This window comes from Triticum aestivum, chromosome 3A (assembly GCF_018294505.1).
Source record: "Triticum aestivum cultivar Chinese Spring chromosome 3A, IWGSC CS RefSeq v2.1, whole genome shotgun sequence".
Lineage (NCBI taxonomy): Eukaryota > Viridiplantae > Streptophyta > Magnoliopsida > Poales > Poaceae > Triticum > Triticum aestivum.
The window spans coordinates 517,610,586-517,634,292 of NC_057800.1; positions in this window are offsets into that span (position 1 = coordinate 517,610,586).

Consider the following 23,707-nt stretch of genomic DNA (forward strand, 5'->3'; position numbering starts at 1 on the left):
ACAGCAGCTCCACTCTAAGTTCGCCATGACGGACCTTGGTGCCTTGACATTCTTCCTTGGCATCTCCGTCACTCGGACATCCTTGGGCATGGTTATCTCTCAGCGTCAGTATGCCTTGGAGCTACTTCACCGCGCTGGCATGGTTGAGTGTCACCCCTCTGCCACTCCGATTGACACTAAGTGCAAGCTTTCAGCTAAGGATGGTCCTCTTCTCTCCGATCCCACTGAGTATCAGAGCTACGCTAGCGCCTTACAGTATTTGCGTTCACGCGACCGGATATCGCACATGCTGTTCAGCAGGCCTGTTTATACATGCATGCGCCCAGAGAGCCTCATATGCACTTGGTTAAGCGCATTCTCCGGTACATAAAGGGCACCCTAGACCTCAGCTTGCACCTCTCCAACTCCTCCTCCGCGGCAATTACTGCATACTCTGACGCCGATTGGGCTGGGTGCCCTAACACCCGACGTTCTACGTCCGGCTACTGCGTCTATCTCGGTGACAACCTAGTCTCTTGGTCGTCTAAACGTCCAACTACTGTGTCTTGTTCCAGTGCCGAGGCAGAGTATCGCACCGTTGGTCATGTTGTTGCTGAGTGTTGTTGGATCTGTCAGCTCCTTGGGGAGCTCCATCACCCTTTGACGTCTGCCATTGTTGTCTTCTGTGACAACGTTAGTACTGTCTACATGGCCTCTAATCCGGTCCAGCATCGTCGTACCAAGCACACTGAGATTGATATCCACTTTGTTCGGGAGAAGGTGTTGCTTGGTGAGGTCCGGGTCCTTCATGTGCCATCCTCGCATCAGTACGCTGACATCATGACAAAAGGATTGCCCTCACAACTCTTCTCTAAGTTTCGTTCCAGCTTATGCTTGTTTCCGTATGACGCACAAGCTGAGGGGGGATGTTAAAGTATTCCTTTTGTCTGTATTTCTTGTAATAGGAAACTAGCACAATATCCCACCGAATATTGTTGTATGATTTGGTTGAGGATTTTCTTTGATTCACATTGATTACCAAGGCATGTAATCCTATATATTGTGAATGCAAGGGCCACCCCAAGTGTGGCGTGAATCACAAATCCTGCATTGTTTCTCATAAGGCCCGTGTAGTATAAAGAACCTAAGTAGCTGCCATGTAACCTAATATTTGATAGATTTGTCGGGTTGCCCCATTGCTCAACTCTTTCTTGACATGATATATGAATTTTTCACAATTATACAATTTGACCAATGAAATCACAGGAAGCATTTGCATAATAGTATGGGTCCGATGATAATTATAAACAGTTATAATGAAAGAACCGTCAGGTACTACTACGCCATGTCAGTGTGTTACTCCAAAAAGTGAAAAGTCCTTGTATACGTGAATCACTTGCTGGTAGACCAGATCTTTGACTTGGAGAGTGCACCAAGAGACTACCTTTGCTTGGCTCTTCTTTAATAGCTCCGTAGCATCCAGATCGTTCAACACGTCCTCGACGTCTTAGGTGACAGACTTGATTTTGGTGAGCCACCGCCGAACAACTTCCCCGTCTCTTCCTCCTCGGCACAACTATGATCCGCATCATGTAAACGTCCTCTAGATCTTGCATCTTGTCCACCATGGCATCAACATCGTCTTTAGACCTCCACAACCAGGCGGCCTCCTCCGCGGAGGGTTCACTAAGCTTGTTCGCGATTTGTTTCCCCCTAGCATATGTCTTGATTCATCCTGGTTGGAGATCCTTTCCCTGAGTGATCAAACAATGCCGTACGGCCTGCTGAAAAACAACATCGCTTGGTTATTACTTTCCATATAATGTTCCTATCAACTGAAGCAGACTAAACATGTATATATCTATATATGCAGCAACAGATAACTCTACCCTCTGGTAATCTCTTATAATCAATTCATTAGCTCACTAATACTCATATATAGACAACAACAGAGCTATGCACTCCTCGACTAAATATTCATATAGACAGTGGGATGCTCAGTTGTAGAGGGAAATCACAGTGATGATGCTATAGGAAACCAAGGCCCAACCTGTGCTACCTTCTGCTCGCCTCCAACCATACTTGAGTAGACGAATGGGCAAGTCAGCAAGAGAGAGGAGCGCAGAAGATGATGCCCCTCGCCAATCCACCATCAGCAATCAATCCATGAACAAATACACCTGCAAAAAATGAATGTTAGTATCCGCTATCAGCAATCCGATGGCAAGTCAACCTCATGTTTGCCAGACATGTCAATTGCATCCACACTCAAGATTGTATGACAACATGAGATAGTGAATAAATATTAAAAGGCATGATCCTTATGCAAATCAGATATGGAATGGAACCATGTACTAATGTAATGTAAACTGGTAAGATGACTGTAATGTAAATCGGGAGCGCGACTAACTGATAAAAAATCATAAATATCAAATTAAACATTTAAAATCTAATGTAAATTGGTAACCCACCACCAAGGCAATTTACAAAGGCTGCCATGTGGTAAATACAAATCAAAAACATCTTGATCTCCTTCAACTCATGAATTGTGAAAAACTAAACAGACTACTCGAATTGTTATCATCTACTGGAGCTAAATTCTAGAAAAAGGAAGTCACCTGAAATGCATAGACGAATCATCCCATCATCTTTGTGTTGTGGTGCAGGACAGGCTACCCCTTTCATATGGAACATCTAGGCTTGGCACAATATCACTTTTTTGTTGGAGCCTTGCATGCACTGCATAGGCACTTCATGGTTCATACTACAGAGGTGGCTGATATATCAGTCAATGTAATACGGTCAGAAATAGTTACCATATCAGCCAGATACTAAAAAAATTAGACACATGAATTCCTATTGTTGTAATACAGGATTAGGTTTTAGATCCTTCTGTTTGGTGCCATGTTATATGCACATATGAACAATAGTACCTCTTCTATGATGTTATTCTGACAAACTTTGATCTCCACCTTTATGAATAACACAACAATTTTACGACAAACAAAAATCAAATAAACAACATGGAAAGGTGCTTTGGACCCAAATCTTTTCTTCATAAACATGGAGAAACATTGGTGAACACAACAATTTTAAAAATTAAGATATCATGAGAAAAACACAAGATAAGAGCGATGTAAAGTGCAGCAAGCTAACATAATCTAGCTTAGAATATATGCTAGCAAATCAAGAACCTACATAAAAATATCATGTGCCAAATCAAAGTCATATAGGCCACTAAATAAACAGATAGGAACTCAACTTTATATTTGTACACAGATTAGTGAATGAAAAACAGAACACACATGTTAGTTTTACTGAAATTCATGGCTGAGCTTTGAAGACATTAGGTACATTTACATAGTTCAACATTGTACATCAAATATGAAATAGCATGAATAATTTTCATCCAAAGTACTTCTGCTGAAGAAATTTACGCAGCTACCCATTTGCAGACAAAAACTAAGAGCATAAGACACTGTTGATTTGTGCCTCAACATACTCTAAATACTATTTTATGATGCATCCATCACCAAAAGTTCCCAGCTATGATAAGTAGAAAAAATAGAGATTTAATTTGAAAACCTATTGTACGAAAGAAAACTCACTGAGCATGGGCCTACTACGCATAATCAAATGCACGAAACAGAGTAAACTACAGCAGAAATATATGTTCCCAACATACAAACTTTCCATTATTTGTTTCCACAGTTTTAGGCCTCCCCTCATGCCCACTCCCTCGTATTAACTAACCATGATCGGTATGCACAGTTTGCTTGACAGAGATGATTCAAAGGTATCATGGAAAGTAGAACACAATTCAAAGCAGAAAGGCATACAATTCAAAGCAGGTAATCAAACATGTATAAACCAATCGTCTGTTTCCTTGGAAACAGAACATCACTAACAGAACCGTTAGAAACAACGAAGATTACTCACATGAGCTCATAAAAATGGATCGGAACCAAGAGAAAGAAAGAGGAACATGAGCACGACCGAGTGCATCGAGGTACTCCTTCCTCTTGCTCCAACCTAATCAAAACATGGAACGGTTTGATCTTTGATTAGTTGCATAGAGATAATCAAACTTCAGAAGTAACCAGAAAAATGGATCAAAACCGAGAGAGAGAGAGAGAGAGAGAGAGAGAGAGAGAGAGAGAGAGAGATGTGGGGGTGTCGGTGTCAAAACCGGCGGATCTCGGGTAGGGGGTCCCGAACTGTGCGTCTAGGATCGATGGTAACAGGAGACGGGGGACACGATGTTTACCCAGGTTCGGGCCCTCTCTATGGAGGTAATACCCTATGTCCTGCTTGATTGATCTTGATGAATATGAGTGTTACAGGAGTTGATCTACCACGAGATCGCAATGGCTAAACCCTAGAAGTCTAACCTGTATGACTATGGTAATGAGTATATCCTTTCTGGACTAACCCCTCCGGTTTATATGGACACCGAGGGGGGGGTCTAGGGTTACATAGAGTCGGTTACATAAGAAGGAATCTTCATAGTCGGTCACCAAGCTTGCCTTCGACGCAAGGAAAGTCCAATCCGGACACGGGTACAGTCTTCGGCCTTCATGTCTTCACAGCCCATCAGTCCAGCCCATGGATAACAGGCCGGACACCCGAGGACCCTTTAGTCTAGGACTCCCTCAGTAGGCCCTGAACTTGGCTTCAATGATGAGGAGTCCGGCGCGCAGATTGTCTTCGGCATTGCAAGGCGGGTTCCCTTCTATCCGAACTTCAAGATAGTCTTCGGATGCGATGATAGTATCCGGACCTGTCACACACACCATACATAACCGCAGAGAGAATATATATTTTTACATGAGTTCCATCCGCTGACAACTTTTTGGTAGCACGATATTACGTCTGACCGGCCATAATTCCAAACCGCTTTCATGTTTCGATGCCCCACATCCCGAGACGCGGTTGCCATTGGCACGTCTTGTCAAAGTAGAGATCGTTTCCCCTTATCAAGGGATTCTCATCAATGCGGGCATGGGTAACCCAACCGTGACGTTTATACATCCCTTGGGAATAGGCGAATCTTAAGGCGAGTGAGGAGGCGTTTAATATTCGTTGCCTTTATAAGGGGATAAGGATTCCCTCTTCCTCTCACACGCCCTCTCTCTGTCTCCGCCTTTCCATTCTCGAGCTCCAGCGCCCAAGTTCTCGTCTCCTTTCCACTCAAGCAACCATGTCCGGATCCGGAGGTCAAGGCAAGTGGATGGTCTCCTCCGTCAAGGAGGAGAACATTATGGAGCTTCGGGCGGTCGGATACTTGGCGAAGGAGATCACTCACCGCCTGCTGACCGAGGGACAAGTCGTCCCCATGCTGAAGCCCACTGAGAGGGTAGTGTTCATCCCCCATTTCTTCCGCGGGCTAGGGTTTCCACTCCACCCTTTCGTCTGCGGGCTGATGTATTATTACGGGATAGATTTCCATGATCTGTCCCCGAATTCCTTCCTCAACATCTCGGCATTTATCATCGTTTGTGAGGCCTTTCTCTGCATCCAACCCCACTTCAGGCTGTGGCTCAAAGTCTTTAACGTGAAGCCGAAGGTGGTGGATGGCCAGCACATGGAGTGCGGAGGAGCCATGGTGAGCAAGCTGTCCAACGTCTCCTGGCCCAAAGGTACTTTTGTGGACACGGTAAAGGAGTGGCAGAAGCAATGGTTCTACATCACAGAACCGCGCGGCGCCACCTGGGCCGCAGCCGCCGAATTCCACTCCGGCGCTCACATGTGACTCACCTCCTGGGTCAAGAAGAGTCCGGACTGGGGTTCCCCTGACGAGGTGATAGCGCTGTAGACGCGCGTTCAAAGCATGGTAACCAAGAACGTCAAGCTCGTTGATGTGATCCAGGTGATGCTAGTTCGCCGGATCCTTCCGTGCCAGCGTCGAAGCCATCCTCTATGGGAGTTCAACCCGAAGAAGCACCAGACCCTGGTGAAGCTCTTAGAGACTACTCACAAAGGTGCATTGAAGTTGCTTTTTAAGGGCAACGAGAAACCGCCAGCCGTAGATTCAGATCGCGGGCACAGCGCTAAACACCTCGCTAGCGAGGTATGTCTTTTTTGATGCATTCTCCACTTGTTTGTTTTAAGGATGATGCCTGAGCTTTTATTGTTGCTTTTTCAGGACTAGATGGAGAGGGCGAAGCGGATCCAGTGTCCGGCTCCGCTTCCTGAAGAACCGGTCATCCCGCGTCTAGCGAAGATGCTGGTGCCAGCGCCTTATAAGGCGTCGGAGAAGAAGGCCAAGAAGAAGGCCAAGGGGGCCAAGAGTGGCCCCCGTCGCAAGGGCACTTCGGACATGACGTCCGAAGACGACGAAGCTCATTCTCTGTCCCTGAGGACAATGGCGAGGAAGAGGAGGAGGAGGAGGAGGAAAACAATCCTCCCTCTGAGGAGAGGAAGAAGAAGAGGGCAGCTTCGGCGCATTCGGAGGTGGAAACGCCAAAGAAGGGGAAGGACGCCCTAGCGATCAACACCGCGTGGGATGTTGATAGCAGTCCGGAACGACGCCCCCACACTAAGCCCCAGGCCGCATCGTAAGTGACATGGCTCGCTCATGCGCGCATCCGGCCCTTTCTCTTCATTATCTTGACATAGTTAATTGTACTATTGCAGTCCGGCCCGCGACCTTATCCAGCGATCCTCATCTGGAGGTTCGTTGGCTCCGTCAGAGATGGTGAGCATGTCGCCACTGCCTGCTTATTCTCTCGGGGCCAGGGACGACACCGAAGTGTTATCCCGGAAGACCGCTCCGAACCGGGGAGGAGTGCAGGACTCCGTCCGAGAGGCGCCACAAGGCGAGACCTCCACTACCGGACACATGGAGGAGCCAGTCCCCATGGAGACTGGCGAAGAGGGCCGCATCCAGTTCGGCCCTCAGCCGAATATGATTCCGGAGGCCCATATGGCTCCGGAGTCAGGCGAGCAGCCCCCTTTGAAGGAGGGGGGTGCGCCGCTTCCACCGGTCGCCCATGTCCATCCAGGGGCGCCGGATAACCTGATGGAGGCGCTTCGAGGCGCCTCCGTCATGGACGAGCACTGTGTCCTTATGGGTGCAGTGATCGAGAAGATTCAGTCCGCCAAGAGTGGACTAAATGAAGCCTGCAGCAGCCTGTTGATAGGTTTCGAGGTAAGAAAGAGAAAAACCTCATGTAGACAGTAGCCCCTGAGAGACTGTCCGGTGTTCGGCAAGAAGAACCGGACAGAGGATCAATCTTTTGTTATAGGAGACTAACGTAATATGTATGAATAAGCAGGCGTCGTTGTTGGCCGCAACCTCGCATGCTGCCGAAGTCTCTGAACTAAGGCAGAGGCTGGAGCGGACCGAGAACGAGCTCGGCGAGGTTAAGGTTCGGCTCCAGGAGAAGCAAGGTGAGTGACGACTTGCTGTGTGTTCGGAAAGGATAGGCGCTGCATATTGACCGCAATGTCGTGATATGTGCAGGAGCTGCGACCGAGGTCGAGGCCCTAAGGAAGGCCCTGGGCAAGGCCAAGGAGAAGGTTGTACAACAGCAAGCCACCCGTAAGAAGCTCAAGGCCCGGGTCAAAGAAGTCCAGCAGGAGCTCTAGGGTGCGGTCAAGAAATGCGAAGCCTTGGAGCATGAGGCGTCGATTCAAGGGACCGAACTCACCAAGGCTCGTTAGAGTGCGGAGACCGCACGGAATGAGGCCCAGGCTGCCCTCCAGGAGATCCAGGAGGCCAAGAAGGTCACGGCGGGTAAGGCATTTAAGATGCAAAGCAAGTATGCGGAGAAGCAGTACCTTTTACTAACCCAGTTTTGGAGTTCCCCAGGGGCTTTTGCGGATTTACCATGCAGTGTGTCAGACGCCGCAAAGTTCTATTGAGCTGAAGGACGGGGTTCTATAGAGAAGCTATTCTGGTCGCAGTATGCGGCGCCAGAGCATCCCGTGCCCTTCACCGATCAGCTGAAACAGCTGGTGGAGCTGCATAGGGTGGCCGAACTAGCCATTAAGGAATTGATAATCCGGCTATGGCTAGCCGAAGCTATGCCAGGCAGCTACTTCGGACTCGTGAGGCGGATGATGGACGCATGTCCTTGGCTGGACGTCATCAAGCGCTCGACCTGCATTGAAGGTGTGCGCATGGCCTTCGCCCGTTGCAAGATGTGGTGGGCGAAGATGGACGCCGTCGAGGTGACCAGAGGGCCACCGGAGGGCAAGGAGCACCGTACACTCGAACGGTATTTTGCGGATGTCCTGGAGGGGTCTCGCCTTGCGGCAGCACAATGTTCGCAGGACGTTGTATTTGAATAAATGTATTCATGTTGCTTTTGCCTTGTATTATAAAAAACAGAGCCTGTTTTGTGATGTAATTTTGTTATGCTTTGATTGTTTCCTCCTATGCGGCCGTGTTGTATGTAATCTGAGGGTTGGCCAGTCGTCAGCTTCTGCCCTCATGTAGGTAGTACGGAGGTGTTCGAGATGGAATCTAAACAATCTTGATCCAATTATATGGTCCTTGAAGGAGTTTTTTAGCGCAACGAACAAGGCAATCAGACTATACGGCTTAAACGCCCTCACTTAGCCATAGGAGTTTTATAATAAAGCATGGGCGCAACCCCTGGTTCAAGCCAGGGTGCTGTCAGCATGTGATCGGGAAGTGTCGATCTTTCGCATAATGCGGAAAAAATCTCCAACGATTTGTAACCCTCGAACAGCTGACCGGCTCTCGCCGTATCATGACAGTCAGTTTTCAGCTTTCTCTACTGAGGTGCTCATCTGGTCAAGGCCAGGGCAAAATCGCAGTAGTTCTCGCTTTACTACCCTAGCTGATTTAGCGGAACGTAGGGTAGCAAGCACACGAGCCGGGCAACCCAACTATTGACCAAAGACATGATTCAGAGCCAATGCATATAATGCTAAATTCGGGGTGCCGAACTTATCTTTAAGGATTGTTCGGACTTTGTTGTCGTATCGTGGGGTGATGGGGACCCCTGGCAAATATGAAATGTACCAGAGTGTACGGTTGCTAGGAAATAAGTAATATAAAGGAAAACAAAGGGAGAACAGAGATAGGATCTGGATCCCTTGAACTTGGATCATGAACTGTTTCCATTATAGTTGGGTTAATGCATCCAAGCACATTGGTACAAAATAATGCAATAAGCAACCGGCTATTTGACATGCCATACCCGAAGGCGGGCTGCGCGTGGGTCCTGAAAACGGTTAGCCTCTAGGGCTTCTAATACCTCTTGAGCACTTGCGTTGGTTTTCCCTTGAAGAGGAAAGGGTGGTGCAGCAAAGTAGCGTAAGTATTTCCCTCAGGTTTTGAGAACCAAGGTATCAATCCAGTAGGAGGCTACGTGCCAGTCCCTCGCACCTACACAAAACAAATAAATCCTCGCAACCAACGCGATAAGGGGTTCTCAATCCCTACACGGTCACTTACGAGAGTGAGATCTGATAGATATGATAAGATAATATTTTTTGGTATTTTACGATAAAGATGCAAAGTAAAATAAAAGCAAAGTAAAAAAGCAAAGTATTGGAAGATTAATATGATGAAGATAGACCCGGGGGCCATAGGTTTCACTAGTGGCTTCTCTCAAGAGCATAAGTATTTTACGATGGGTGAACAAATTACTGTTGAGCAATTGACAGAATTGAGCATAGTTATGATAATATCTAGGTATGATCATGTATATAGGCATCACATCCGAGACAAGTAGACCGACTCCTGCCTGCATCTACTACTATTACTCCACACATCGACCGCTATCTAGCATGCATCTAGAGTATTAAGTTCATAAGAACAAAGTAACGCCTTAAGTAAGATGACAAGCTGTAGAGGGATAAACTCATGCAATATGATGAAACCCCCATCTTGTTATCCTCGATGGCAACAATACATACGTGCCTTGCTGCCCCAACTGTCACTGGGAAAGGACACCGCAAGATTGAACCCAAAGCTAAGCACTTCTCCCATTGCAAGGAAGATCAATCTAGTAGGCCAAACCAAACTGATAATTCGAGGAGACTTGCAAAGATAACCAATCATACATAAAAGAATTCAGAGAAGATTCAAATATTGTTCATAGATAAACTTGATCATAAACCCACAATTCATCGATCTCAACAAACACACCGCAAAAGAAGATTACATCGAATAGATCTCCACAAGAGAGGGGGAGAACTTCGTATTGAGATCCAGAAAGAGAGAAGAAGCCATCTAGCTAATAACTATGGATCCGAAGGTCTTAAGTAAACTACACACACTTCATCGGAGAGGCTATGGTGTTGATGTAGAAGCCCTCGGTGATCGATGCCCCCTTCGGCGGAGCTCCGGAACAGTCCCCAAGATGGGACCTCGTGGATACAGGAAGTTACGGAGGTGGTATTAGGGTTTTGGCTCCGTATCTGATCGTTTGGGGGTACGTATATAGGAGGAAGAAGTACGTCGATGGAGCAACAGGGGGCCCACGAGGGGTGGAGGGCGCGCCCCCCTACCTCGTGGCCTCCCTGTTGGTTGCTTGACGTAGGTTCCAAGTCTCCTGGATCTTGTTCATTCCAAAAATCACGTTCCCGAAGGTTTCATTCCGTTTGGACTCCGTTTGATATTTCTTTTCTTCGAAACCCTAAAATAGGCAAAAACAACAATTTTGGGCTGGGCCTCCGGTTAATAGGTTAGTCCCAAAAATATTATAAAAGTGGATAATAAAGCCCAATAATGTCCAAAACAGAAGATAATATAGCATGGAGCAATCAAAAATTATAGATACGTTGGAGATGTATCAAGCATCCCCAAGCTTAATTCCTGCTCGTCCTCGAGTAGGTAAATGATAAATATTTAACTAAATAGCACTTTCCAAATAAAAATGGCATCAGTTCTCGTGAGCGCTAAAGTTTCTGTTTTTTACAGCAAGATTAAAAAGACTTTCCCCAAGTCTTCCCAACGGTTCTACTTGGCACAAACAGTAATTAAAACATAAAAACACATCTAACCAGAGGCTAGGTAAATTATTTATTACTAAACAAGAGCAAAAAGCAAGGAATAAAAATAAAATTGGGTTGCGTCCCAACAAGTGCTATCGTTTAACGCCCCTAGCTAGGCATAAAAAGCAAGGATAGAGCTAGGCATTGCCATCTTTGGTAGGCAATCCATAAGTGGCTCTCATAATAGATTCATAAGGTAATTTAATTTTCTTTCTAGGAAAGTGTTCCATGCCTTTCCTTAACGGAAATTGGAATCTAATATTTCCTTCCTTCATATCAATAATTGCACCAATCGTTCTAAGGAAAGGTCTACCAAGAATAATAGGACATGAAGGGTTGCAATCTATGTCAAGAACAATAAAATGTACGGGCACATAGTTCCTATTTGCAACAATAAGAACATCATTAATTCTTTCCATAGTGTCGGTGTCAAAACCGGCGGATCTCGGGTAGGGGGTCCCGAACTATGCGTCTAAGGCGGATGGTAAGAGGAGGCAGGGGACACGATGTTTTATCCAGGTCCGGGCCCTCTTGATGGAGGTAAAACCCTACGTCCTGCTTGATTTATTCTTGATGGTATGGGTATTACAAGAATTGATCTACCATGAGATCGGAGAGGCTAAACCCTAGAAGCTAGCCTATGGTATGATTGTATGTATATGATCTATCGACTAGCCCGGCCTCGGTTTATATAATGCACCAGAGGCCTAGGATAACAAGAGTCCTAGCCGAATACGCCGGTGGGGAGGAGTCCTTGTCTTGATCACCAAGTCTTGTGGAATCTTCCATGTATGCGGCAGTTGCCCGAACTGGCCCATGAGTATACGGCCATGGGGGTCCTCGGCCCAATCTAATAGATCGGGAGACGATGTGGTGAGTACCCCCTAGTCCAGGACACCGTCAGTAGCCTCCTGAACCGGTCTTCAAGTTAGGGACGCTCCTCGATTCTTCCGAACTGTTCTTCATCTTCGGTTGTCGGTCTTGAAAACTGGTTCAACAAATCTTCTCATCTTCGATCTTGAGGATCGCCGAAATGCATTCAACGAGTTTACACGTCGGGTATCCGAGGAGCCCCTTTAAGTTTCCGACCTTTATCAATGCCTTGTTATTTTTATGCCACACCTCGGGTTTGAAGTTGTTCCCGGGAGGCAGTGTCCTCTTGCGTCCGAGTTCTAGCGCCGGACTGCATTCGAGGTATTTTTTGCAGCCGAGGACCAATGCCGGACTGCTTTCGAGCTCCAACGCCGAAATGTATCCGAGCTCCAACGCCGAAATATATCCGAGCTCCAACGCCGAACTTTGTCCAAGCTCCAACGTCGGACTATATCCGAGGTGTCATATCACCTTGGTTCAAAAAAGTTAAAGGAGTTTAGCTGAGCTTAATGCCGGAAATGCCCTCTATGGAGCCAGCCACTAGCACTAGAGCTTTATGCCGGACTGCTTTCGAGGTGGTGCACCACCCCGACTGTGGGCCAATTTTTTGTCAATATTTTTTATTGTTGCAATTTATTCTCTGCCGAGATATATAGCCAGTAGCCCTCAAGGTGTGTATCGGTCTAAAACCCGAGATGCACCTGAAGGATGACGTAAGACCGCTGATCCCAGTAGCCGCTGAGACTCAGGTTGATTTGCAAAATCGGCCTGAGGATCAAGTCCTAGCTCGGCAGAATACTTCAGGACACAAAAAGCGGCGTGCTCAGTCCTCGAGACTCAGGTTGGGTGCGGCCGACTAACCTGAGGATCAAAATCTCCTCGGCAACTGTATTGCACTTAAAATTTTCTGCATTGAACAGGCAATGCAGTAGCCCCCAAGACACTGGTGGGTGGCAACACCAGATCAGGGGATCGATGTGCCCCTTTAATATTTGTAAATAATAAGCTCGAAGCCCAGTAGCCCCTGAGCCTTAATGCGGGCACGGGTGGCCGAATTAAGGATCGATATCCATAGTAAAATCGCAAATTATGTGTAATGACTCTATGTATCCAAGTACTTTACATCCTTAATGCTCGGATCCGCATTGTACAAAACTTTGTTGACTGACCATCGGCTTCCACCTCCTCGGCTAGTAACCGAGGAGTGTTTGTCCTACTTCATAAAGCCTTTATGAGGGCAAAGATTTACGACAAACAAGGCAATCTGGCCATACGGTTTTATAAACAAAGGTACGCAGAGAGATATGTTATATTACTGTTTAACATAAGAAATGTCTTCCAAAGAAAATAGTCCCGCTATCGGTTCCTTTCTTTGGGTTGTCATGCTAAGCATGATCATGAAACCTCAGCTCTAATGTAAGAGCAAAATATTGAGGATTTTAGTTTGGGAGGCCAGTTACAGCCCCCGGTAGTGTTCGGTGACAATCGAGGTCAAGCCGTAAACACTTCGGCCAATGTTATGAATGGCCCATCATTTAATACAGTCATCAGATTGCTGACCAGTTTACGCTTATTGTGACAGTCAGTTTTCGGCTTTCTCCACTGAGATGCTTAACCAAGTGAGCTGGAAGCACAATCACAGTGGTTCTCCCTTTGCACACCTAGCCGAACAGAGCGAAACGTAGGAGGCAAGCGCAGGAGCCGGGCAACCCAACTATTGACAGAAGACACAATTCGACACCGATGCATATATAGCAATATCCGAGAATGTTTTTGCCGAATCTCTAAAGGTGTCCGGCATTGCACTGCAAGACTTGTGCTGAAAACACACAAAAAGTGCCAAAAGCTTGAAAAACCAAAAAACGTCAGTAAAAACATGAAGTCCGAACAAGATCAAGTGTTCGGTGCCAATCCGAAAATTGGAAGAGAAAGAAAAAATTGTGCTTCTGTCGTGTTTTGACAACGACCAAGAAAACACATTTACAGCTCATATATAAATTTTAAGAGCCCCCAAGTGACTTGGGTAAGAATTTTATGTATAATGATTGTATGTACCGAAGTACTTGTATCATATTTTTGTTCACTCGAACTTTAAACGCGTTTTAACCGACCGTCGACTTCCCCCTCTTCGGCCAAGGGCCGAAAAGTGTCATGTACTCCGCCTGTCGCGAGTATCGACGGTGTTTTCGATGACCAGGCAATCAGGCCATAAGGCTATAACAGACAAAGCGCGCTCAGGGAACTTATGCTATATTACTAACAAAGTGTATGAAGCATCTTCGAAGAAAATAGTACCCCCACCGATACCTTTCTTCGGTGCTCATTATTACTATGAGACTTGTGCAATAGATTTTTTGTACTCATGAGTTCCGTTGTGTGCCGACCATGATTGAAAACAATAAGAGCGCTAGCTTTCGGCTTCACCCAGTCTGAGGTTAGAGCTCGGATGACCCGATCATGACAATCGCAGAGGTGCTCCCTTTACTCCCTAGCCGAACAATCGGGAACGTAGGGGTAAGCACAGGAGCCAGGCAACCCAGCTTGCAAATCGCTTTATGTCAATATGGTGCATATTGTGGCATAATACACGAACAAGGAACGAAGCCGTACAAGTATAATCATATGCAAGAGGAAAAGCTCCGTCAAGGGAGCCCCCAAATAAATGGGGTATTTGAATTTGCATGTCACAAACAAAGTTTTGACAAGGAGATTTTTCTACAAGCAACTTTTTTCCAAAGAAGTATAATGCTTGGTCGAACCGAACACAAGTTAAAAATTAAAACTTTGAGCATGAAAGCGACTTAGCTGGTTAATGTGTTCGGCATTGATGACGTGATCCGAGCTTGATGCGGGACAAGGTTCCATCCCTCAAGCCGGTCCCGAGGTGGCAGAGCGGAGAGCTCGACACGCCGAAGTGGTGACATAGCATGGTCAATGCAGGCCGGCAGAGTGATGCCGAAGTCTCGGCATGGGGTAATGAAGTGTTGACGAAGCCCCCCATCTAGCCTAGGTGGCGTGGTATGTCAGTACGCCGAGTTGACGATACTGCCCAACCCGGATCATTTTCCTGTGCACAAAAAATAGTGCAAACCAGAGATAATAATAATAATGATAATAAAAAATGTTGCATAATAAATAATTTACGCAAAGTGAGTAATAAAAGAAATATGGCCTGGCGCCGAAGTCAATGTCGATGCAGGGCGTCGGCATGATGCGGTAAAGGCGTGGCAAAGCCTGAATTCACAGGTCGGTCCGAGTTCCGGATGCGGCATTCGCCAGACTATGTACGAAGACTGACCGAACCACCATGTGACCGTCGTTAATGCGACCACTATTTGATAGACCTGTGTACATATGATGGACAAGCCAGAGTAATAATTCCTTGGGAAAAATGAACCCAAACAAGCAAAAAAATACTGGGATTAATAGCACCTGGTTTATTTGTTGTAGCAATCCGAAGGAAGTTGATTCCCAAAATTGGGACTCGATCCGCACACCCATTGCCTGATGGGCGATAAAACGACGGCATGGCAATGCTGGCAAATGTTGGTTCGCCGAGGCAAAGCCCTCGGTCCAGCTAACGTGACGGAGCTGGTCGGCTAGTGATGCCGAAGTGTCCGGAGTCAGTTGATGAAGAGATGGCGAAGCCCCCGGTCCAGCCAAGATGTCGAAGCCTCGATGTCAGCTGATGAGTCGAAGTAGGTCGGCGCGATGGACACCAGCTTGAAGAAGCAATAGTGCGGCCCTGCTGATGCAGGTCGTGACGTGGTCGATGCCGGCTTGATGAAGCAACCGTGCGGCGATGCCGGTATGCCCGCTCCGTGTAATCCGTGGGGCGGCGATGTTGGTGATGATTTATCCTTCGCGGTCCCGGACTCTTGTTCAGCTTGCCGAGATGATGATCCAAAGAAGTTGAGCTCGGCTCAACAAAGTGACGTCGTGTCTAGTGCAGGTCGACAGCCGTGGAGCAATATTGCCGGACTGGTTTGACACTAGCATGATGTTGAAGATCATGTTCAAAAGATCTTAAAGTTGGTGGGATGTGTTCAGTAACAAAACACAATACCCCATACTAAACTTCCTTCAAAAGGGATGTCCGAAATCCCGTTCATAAAGAAGACGAACTCGGGTCGGATTCGTTTTCGTGCAGAAAATAGATCCGAAAAGTGATTCACTAATCGGAAGGTTTCCGGAGTTTGGACGGTCGGATCGAGCTAAAATTTTGAGAGGTGGTAGATATAGGAATTCCGCAGCCGATAAACGATTGGATTTTCCAAAGGACGTCCGAGCTAGAAGCTGGACACCACGCCCTAAACTCGTCCAGATTCCCGTCTAGATTTTACAAGGCTCCGGTATATCGTGGATTGCCAGAGATTCCTCCATCGGGACTCGACGAAATTTTCCAGGGTTGTTGTAGACTCAATTCCGCACAATTCCACCGAAGCAATCGTTAAAGAGACACTTGAGGAGGCGGTGGCGGCGAACACAAGTTTGCTGTCCAGAAAAACAGCACGGTCGCCCGAGGGCAATGTTTGACATTGAGCCCCCGGGCTCCCTGGATGATTCCTCCATGATCTTGATAGAGATCGGAGTTGATGTTTTATAAAGGCCCTCATCCGAACATGACGATCGGAGGTAGGGCGCAGTCCTTGGTCGAACCAAGGTGACTAGTCAAGCTGGTGACGAAGATGTCGAAGTCGCAGTTGATCTGCAGGCGAGCCATCAACCTTTTGCCGAACACACAGCGGAACTCTCAATGAAAGCACCAATGTCGGTGTCAAAACTAGCGGATCTCAGGTAGGGGGTCCCGAACTGTGCGTTTAAGGCGGATGGTAACAGGAGGCAGGGGACATGATGTTTTACCCAGGTTCGGGCCCTCTTGATGGAGGTAAAACCCTACGTCCTACTCTATTTATTCTTGATGGTATGGGTATTACAAGAGTTGATCTACCACGAGATTGGAGAGGTTAAACCCTAGAAGCTAGCCTATGGTATGATTGTATGTATATGATCTATCGACTAGCCCAGCCTCGGTTTATATAATGCACCAGAGGCCTAGGATAACAAGAGTCCTAGCCGAATACACCGGTGGGGAGGAGTCCTTGTCTTGATCACCAAGTCTTGTGGAATCTTCCATGTATGCGGCAGTTGTCCGAACTGGCCCATGAGTATACGTCCATGGGGATCCTCGGCCCGATCTAACAGATCGGGAGACGACGTGGTGAGTACCCCCTAGTCCAGGACACCGTCACATAGGTTTCTTAATAGTGGAATCCGCAAGGTGCAAGTTTAAAGAGCAATCATCAAAATCATGGAAACATAACAAATCACACAAAGTCTTTGGAATTGTGGAAACACTAGCACCCAAATCACACAAAGCATAGCATTCATGATCTTTAATTTTCATTTTAATAGTTGGTTCCCACTCATCATAAAGTTTTCTAGAGATAGAAACTTCCAACTCAAGTTTTTCTTCATAAGATTGCATCAAAGCATCAACGATATGTTTGGTAAAAGCTTTATTTTGACTATAAGCATGAGGAGAATTTAGCACGGATTGTAACAAGGAAATACAATCTATCAAAGAGCAATTATCATACTTAAATTCCTTGAAATCCAAAATAGTAGGTTCATTAACATCAAGAGTTTTGATCTCTTCAATCCCACTTTTATCAAATTTAGCATCAAGAGCTAAAAACTCCGAATTTTTGGAACGCCTTCTAGGTAAAGGTGGATCATATTCAGTCCCATAATTATCAAGATTCATATTACAAAACAAAGATTTAATAGGGGACACATCAATAACTTTTAGATCTTCATCTTTATTATCATGGAAACTAGAAGAACACGCTCTTATAAAGGAATGTTTCTTAGCACGCATCCTAGCGGTTCTTTCTTTGCACTCATCAATGGAAATTCTCATGGCTTTGAGAGACTCATTGATATCATGCTTAGGTGGAGTAGATCTAAGTTTCAAAGAATCAACATCAAGAGAAATTCTATCAACGTTCCTAGCCAACTCATCAATCTTAAGCAATTTTTCTTCAATTAAAGCATTGAAATTCTTTTGCGAAGTAATAAATTCTTTAATATTAGATTCAAAATCAGAGGGCATATTATTATAATTTCCATAAGAATTGTTGTAGGAATTACCATAATTATTAGAGGAATTACTAGGATAAGTCCTAGGATTAAAGTTTCCTCTATACGCGTTGTTACCAAAATTGTTCCTACCAACAAAATTCACATCCATTGATTCATTATTATTCTCAATCAAAGTAGACAAAGGCATATCATTAGGATCAGAAGAAACACTTTTATTAGCAAATAATTTCATAAGTTCATCCATCTTTCCACTCAAAACATTAATTTCTTCTATCGCATGCACTTTCTTATTAGTAGCTCTTTCAGTGTGCCATTGAGAATAATTAACCATAATGTTATCTAGGAGTTTAGTAGCTTCTCCTAAAGTGATTTCCATAAAAGTGCCTCCCGCGGCCAAATCTAAAAGATTTCTAGAAGCAAAATTCAATCTGGCTTAATTTTTTTTGTATAATCATCCACAAATTTAAACCATGTGTTGGGCAATTACGTATCATTAATTTCATTCTCTCCCAAGCTTGTGCAACATGTTCATGATCAAGTTGCTTAAAATTCATAATATCGTTTCTAATAGAGATGATCTTAGCGGGAGGAAAATACTTAGAGATAAAAGCATCTTTGCACTTATTCCATGAATCAATACTATTTTTAGGCAAATACGAAAACCAAGCTTTAGCACAATCTCTAAGCGAAAAAGGAAATAGCTTCAATTTAACAATATCATTGTCCACATCTTTCTTCTTTTGCATATCACACAAATCAACGAAGCTATTTAGATGGGTAGCGGCATCTTCACTAGGAAGGCCGGAAAACGGATCTTTCATGACAAGATTCAACAAGGCGACATTAATTTCGCAAGATTCAACATCGGTAAGAGGAGCAATCAGAGTGCTAATAAAATCATTGTTGTTGGTATTGGTAAAGTCACACAATTTAGTGTTATCTGGAGCCATCGTGACAAGCAAGCAATCCAACACACAAGCAAACAAGAAACGGGCAAAAAGAGGCAAATAGAGAAAGAGAGGGAGGATAGAGAGTGAGAGTGCGCGAATAAAACGGCAAGGGTGAAGTGGGGGAGAGGAAAACGAGAGGCAAATGGCAAATGATGCAATGCGGGAGATAAGGGTTTGTGATGGGTACTTGGTATGTTGACTTTTGCATAGACCTCCCCGGCAACGGCGCCAGAAATCCTTCTTGCTACCTCTTGAGCACTTGCGTTGGTTTTCCCTTGAAGAGGAAAGGATGGTGCAGCAAAGTAGCGTAAGTATTTCCCTCAGTTTTTGAGAACCAAGGTATCAATCCAGTAGGAGGCTACGCGCCAGTCCCTCGCACCTACACAAAACAAATAAATCCTCGCAACCAACGCGATAAGGGGTTGTCAATCCCTACACGGTCACTTACGAGAGTGAGATCTGATAGATATGATAAGATAATATTTTTTTGGTATTTTCATGATAAAGATGCAAAGTAAAAAAGCAAAGTATTGGAAGATTAATATGATGAAGATAGACCCGGGGGCCATAGGTTTCACTAGTGGCTTCTCTCAAGAGCATAAGTATTTTACGATGTGTGCACAAATTACTGTTGGGCAATTGACAGAACTGAGCATAGTTATGAGAATATATAGGTCTGATCATGTATATAGGCATCACGTCCGATACAACTAGACCGACTCCTGCCTGCATCTACTACTATTACTCCACACCTCGACCGCTATGCAGCATGCATCAAGAGTATTAAGTTCATAAGAACAGAGTAACGCCTTAAGCAAGATGACATGATGTAGAGGGATAAACTCATGCAATATGATGAAAACCCCATCTTGTTATCCTCAATGGCAACAATACAATATGTGCCTTGCTGCCCCTACTGTCACTAGGAAAGGACACTGCAAGATTGAACCCAAAGCTAAGCACTTCTCCCATTGCAAGAAAGATCAATCTAGCAGGCCAAACCAAACTGATAATTCGAAGAGACTTGCAAAGATAACCAATCATACATAAAAGAATTCAGAGAAGATTCAAATATTGTTCATAGATAAACTTGATCATAAACCCACAATTCATCAGTCTCAACAAACACACCGCAAAAGAAGATTACATCAAATAGATCTCCACAAGAGAGGGGGAGAACTTTGTATTGAGATCCAAAAAGAGAGAAGAATCCATCTAGCTAATAACTATGGCCCGGAGATTTGAATTAAACTACTCACACTTCATCGGAGAGGCTATGGTGTTGATGTAGAAGCCCTCCGGGATTGATGCCCCCTCCGGCGGAGCTCCGGAACAGGCCCCAAGATGGGATCTCGTGGATACAGGAAGTTACGGCGGTGGAATTAGGGTTTTGGCTCCATATCTGATCGTTTGGGGGTACGTAGGTATATATAGGACGAAGAAGTATGTCGGTGGAGCAACCGGGGGCCCACGAGGGTGGAGGGCGCGCCTAGGGGGTAGGCGTGCCCCCCCTACCTCATGGCCTCCCTGTTGGTTGCTTGACATAGGGTCCAAGTCTCCTGGATCTTGTTTGTTCCAAAAATTACGTTCCCGAAGGTTTCATTCCGTTTGGACTCCGTTTGATATTCCTTTTCTTTGAAACCCTAAAATAGGCAAAAAAAAGCAATTCTGGGCTGGGCCTCTGGTTAATAGGTTAGTCCCAAAAATAATATAAAAGTGGATAATAAAGCCCAATAATGTCCAAAACAGAAGATAATATAGCATGGAGCAATCAAAAATTATAGATATGTTGGAGACGTATCAGCTTCCCATGTACGCATGTGCTCCATGTCAATTCGGTGTGTTTGTCCTTTGACGGTATCGTTAATCAGGCCATCGAAGGAGGCCCCCATAGGAGAAACCTCATTGGGATTGGGACGGAGGCCGAATTGCTAATCGAGGTCTTGACGAGCCGCGCTGTCCTGTTGCAGTGTAGTCCGGACCCTCTTAATGATGTCTAGGGGCTCGGTGGCCAGACTATGATGCTGCTTGAGAAGGCCGCTTTGTACCTCTGCTGCTAGGGCAGCGGTGTGCTCCTCTGTCCGGATGGAGTGTTCTGTGTTTCTGTTGACTGTTATGACGCTGCGTGGACCGGGCATCTTCAGCTTGAGATAAGCATAGTGTGGCACCACGTTGAATCTAGCAAACGCGGTTTGTCCGAGCAGTGCGTGGTAGCCACTGCAGAAGGGGACAATATCGAAGATTAACTCCTCGCTTCGGAAGTTGTCTAGAGAACCAAAGACCACCTCCAGCGTGATTGAGCCCGTGCAGCGGGCCTCAACGCCTGGTATGACTCCTTTAAAGGTAGTCTTTGTGGGTTTGATTCGTGAGGGATTAATGCCCATCTTCCGCACTGTATCCTGATAGAGCAGGTTGAGGCTGCTACCACCGTCCATTAGGACTCGTGTTAGGTGAAATCCGTCGATGATTGGGTCGAGGACCAGTGCGGCTAAACCGCCATGCCGGATACTAGTTGGGTGATCTCGACGATCGAAGGTGATCGGGAATGACGACCACGGATTGAATTTTGGGGCGACTGGCTCTACCACATAGACGTCCCTAAGTGCTCGCTTGCACTCCCTTTGGGGATGTGTGTAGCGTATATTATGTTCACCGTTTTGACTTGGGGGGGGGGGGATTTCTTCCGCCCTCCAGTGTTCGACTGATGACCCACAAGTATAGGGGATCTATCATAGTCCTTTCGATAAGTAAGAGTTTCGAACCCAACGAGGAACAGAAGGAAATGATAAGCGGTTTCCAGTAAGGTATTCTCTGCAAGTACTGAAATAAGTGGTAACAGATAGTTTTGTGATAAGATAATTTGTAACGAGAAACAAGTAACAAAAGTAAATAAGGTGCAACAAGATGGCCCAATCCTTTTTGTAGCAAAGGACAAGCCTGGACAAACTCTTATATGATGTAAAGCGCTCCCAAGGACACATGGGAATATCGTCAAGCTAGTTTTCATCATGTTCATAAGATTCGTGTTCGGTACTTTGATAATTTGGTATGTGGGTGGACCGGTGCTTGGGTGCTGCCCTTACTTGGACAAGCATCCCACTTATGATTAACCTCTATTGCAAGCATCCGCAAACACAACAAAAGTATTAAGGTAAACCTAACTGTCGGTGTCAAAACCGGCGGATCTCGGGTAGGGGGTCCCGAACTGTGCGTCTAGGCCGGATGGTAACAGGAGGCAAGGGACACGAAGTTTTACCCAGGTTCGGGCCCTCTTGATGGAGGTAAAACCCTACGTCCTACTTGATTAATATTGAAGATATGGGTGTTACAAGAGTAGATCTACCACGAGATCAGAGAGGCTAAACCCTAGAAGCTAGCCTATGGTATGATTGTATGTTGTGATTGTTGTCCTACGGACTAAAACCCTCCGGTTTATATAGACACCGGAGAGGGTTAGGGTTACACAAGGTTTGTTACAAAGGAGGAGATATCCATATACGTATTGCCTAGCTTGCCTTCCACGCCAAGTAGAGTCCCATCCGGACACGAGACGAAGTCTTCAATCTTGTATCTTCATAGTCTAACAGTCCGGACAATGGAGATAGTCCGGCTATCCGGAGACCCCCTAATCCAAGACTCCCTCAGTAGCCCCCGAACCAGGCTTCAATGACGATTAGTCCGGCACGCAGTATTATCCTCGGCATTGCAAGGCGGGTTCCTCTTCAAATTCTGTGTACCTGTCGAAATAATGTCCGGTTCCTTGTGATGGTTTGTGCTTCTTGGCTTCTACGCCCAATAATGGCTACTTTCCACGTGTCGAGCGAATGTGAAGAGCCAGGGTGTTTTCACATTTACCCCCCTAGTTATGTAAATGAGTCGTCTATTTAAAAAGACGAGGATTCAGATCCAAATCACATCATCCTCCCTTGTCGAGTCTTCATCAGAGTGTACCCGACAGAGATCCATTCCACCATGGCCGGTCGACGCAGCTCCTCCTCTCGCACCCCTAGTTCCAATCCTGGAGATTGGGAGAGATGTTCCATCCCGCACAGCAAATTGGTGATGCTTCAGTCCAAGGGATTTCTTCCCCCAGCGTACCTGGTCCCGGTTCGAGCCGGGCTTGCCACTTATAATGGCGGAGAGCAAGCGGAGAGCCGTCCCAATCCCTCCAAGGGAGAGCGGGTATGCCTTGTCCCTTATCTGGTAAGAGGGCTCGGATTCCTAATCCATCCGTTTCTCCGAGGGCTTCTGGAGTTCTATGGCCTCTAGCTGCACAACCTCACGCCCGCCTCTCTGCTGCATATCGTGGGATTCGTAGCCCTTTGCGAGTTATTTTTGGGCTGTGAGGCTCATTTCACTCTGTGGAAGAAGCTGTTCTGCCTGGTGCCCCGTTCTAAGAAGGGATCAATATATCAAGTGGGCAGAGCCGAAGTGTGGCATATCGCCGGGACCGGATACCTATCCGGGACCCCAAAGAAGACGTCCGAAGACTAGCCTTCAGAATGGTTTTATATAGAAGATGTCCCCTTCCGGAACCTATTCGGATCGGCCTTCCTGAGTTTGACAACTCCCCTTTGAAGAAGCGCCAGAGCTGGCGTCCACGGAGCCCCCTGGAGGAAGATGACCGGGACATTCTTTATCTGATGAGCCGGATAAGCTCTTTAGCTCGATCCGGATTGACCATGATCGAGGTCATGGCTATATGCATTATGCGGGGGGTGCAGCTGCTCCAGTATAGAGGCCACTAAGGGAGTCCTGGATTAGGGGGTGTTCAGGTAGCCGGACTATACCTACAGCCGGACTCCTGGACTATGAAGATACAAGAT